The sequence below is a fragment of the Engraulis encrasicolus genome, chromosome 8 (assembly GCF_034702125.1).
Source record: "Engraulis encrasicolus isolate BLACKSEA-1 chromosome 8, IST_EnEncr_1.0, whole genome shotgun sequence".
NCBI classification, from domain to species: domain Eukaryota; kingdom Metazoa; phylum Chordata; class Actinopteri; order Clupeiformes; family Engraulidae; genus Engraulis; species Engraulis encrasicolus.
In genome coordinates, this window is record NC_085864.1 from 13157608 (window position 1) to 13160107 (window position 2500).

General features: G+C 38.8%; 1 protein-coding gene across 1 annotated transcript in view; it reads right to left on the minus strand.

Moving 5' to 3' along the window:
* dhrs12la (dehydrogenase/reductase 12-like a) overlaps window positions 1–2500 on the minus strand; it is a 13092-nt gene that overhangs the window by 2744 nt on the left and 7848 nt on the right. The window lies entirely within an intron of this gene.

The following is a 2500-nucleotide window of genomic DNA, read 5'->3' on the forward strand; positions in this document are numbered from 1 at the left end:
AATGCCATACATGATATACATGTATGGATGGCAAATGTGCTGAATTACAGATATTGAGGTTGGGAGTTCGAAACCCAGTCAAAGCCATGTTGATTTTCAAAATTACATCATATGCAGTGTTCCTTGGCCAACTTAAAGTGCCATGTATGTCATTTAGTATGCATGGCAAATGTGCTGGATTACAGATATGGAGGTTGGGGGTTCGAATCCCAGTTAAAGCCATGTTGATTTTCAAAAGTATATCATATGCAGTGTTCCTTGGCCAACTTAAAATGCCATGTATGTCATTAAGTATGAATGGCAAATGTGCTGAATTAGGGATATGGGGGTTGGAGGTTCGAACCCCAGTCGAAGCCATGTTGATTTCCAAAATTATATCATATGCAGTGTTCCTTAGCCAACTTCAAATATCATGTATCGTATGTCATTTAATATCAATGGCAAAGGGGTTGGATTACAGATATGGAGGTTGTGAGTTCTAATCCCGCTCGAAGCCATGTCGATTTTCAAAATTATATCATATGCAGTGTTCCTTAGCCAACTTAAAATACCATGTATGTCATTTAGTATATCCCCAAAACGCAGAGCTACAGCATTTTCAAGATGGCTGAATCCAAGATGGCTGAATTGTTTGGCCCATAACTTCTGACTGGGTGGATGGATTTTTCCCAACATTTCTTTTAGCTTTGTTTTCTCAATAGTACTTTTTTTCATCTCTGCCCCAAAAGGCAAGCCCGCTTCCAGCATTTTCTGTGAGAATGCATTTCTAGTTAACTTTATACCTATATTTTTTTTATTATTTAAGTCTGACTCATCCGATAATCTACAGAATACATGCCTGCATGTTTTTCTTTTCTTAAAAGGCGTATACTACATCTAAGTTAGAATTTAATTGTCTGACACGGACGCAGCCTGCCCTCAGAATCCACTTGCCGCCTGTAACGGCCACTCACACTCGGAGCATGTAGCCGGAAAGTTGCCTGTTGGCTAATACACAGAGCCATGCAGGAGTTTGTCGAAATATCTTTAAGAAACACGACAGGCCTACTACTGTAGTTATCCGAGTAAAGACACACTAAAACATTGATTTTAATACATAGGGTGACCAAACGTCCGTATTTCCCAGGACATGTCATGATTTTACGACCTGTCCTGGGCGTCCCGGGATATTTTATGAAATGATGGAAATGTCCTGGTTTGAATGTCAATGAAACATTAAAATTCATTTAGGTAACAAATAGCACACAGGTTTACTGGAGCCTGCATTTCAAATAAGTTCGATGTCATCATGTCAGGGCCAGGGAACACAATTCCAACCCTTTCATTTTCCGTAGCCTGGTGTGCTTCTCACTTGTAGCATGCGCCACATTACGCACCTGACGTAGCAATACTATGCAACAATATTGGCACGCCCGCGGTGGTAGCCTATAAAATTATAAACTCGTACCCATAGAGGAACGCTCAAACGGCACTGCATGGGCGCACTAGGTGTAAGAGCGTCTGTCCCGTGTCTCCTTTTCCAAATGAAGGAGCTATTAGACAGAAAACCATTCGAGCACTTGTGAACACAAACGTTCATTATCGGCGAGTTGTGGGGAAACTACAGGCACAAAGTGAGGCATCGCGGCTGAGTGCATTGTGCGCAAATCAGATATTTACCAGATAGCCTTAATAAAATAGCAGAAAAATTAAAAAGAAATCAACTACTAGATGAAGCTTAGATAAAACGATCCAATTTTTGAGAATAACAATATAGCAGATGAAAAAGGCTGAAGAAGATGAAATGTAATGACATAGAATTTGTGTAAACACCAGCACAATATTGCATGTGTTATTCCAAGTCAATGCATCCATGGCCCTTACACATGATTATCGAATCCATAGATCTCAATGCTACATTTTAGTGATGGTCAATCTGGGTTCATTAGTTATGGTCCAGTGCCACTAGGCTATTCCAAATTACCTGGGTTTACCTAAAGATCATGTCATTTGGAATATGTGGCACTGGATTCTAAACTGATGAATTCAGGTTGTCCATCACTGTATTGTGTAACATAAATTAGAATATCCATAAATCACTAAATAAATAAATATTACAAATAATACCCCCCCCCCCCCCTAAATTATCTCTGTCTATTCTTTAAAAAATATTTTTTTTTAATTTAAAAAAAAGAAGCACTCGCATTTCTTTTTGGTGCCCTACTGTGCCCCTGTATAGCATTGGGTCTACTGACGCCCCTGTTAGGTAGGTACATTTGAATGACTGGTGTAACCTCTATGTAAGACCATGTGCTCAGAGGTGGAGAGAGTGATGAAAATTGAAATTTATTTCAGTAAAAGTATCTTTACTTGCTTTAAATCCCACTCACAGTAAGGGTTATAGTACCTACCTAAAATATCTACTCAAGTAAAAGTAAAAAAAAATCCCTCATATAAAAAGTTACTTAGTAACTTTCAAATAACTTTTTACGGCAAGAAATCAACTGTTCTTCTTCCGTGG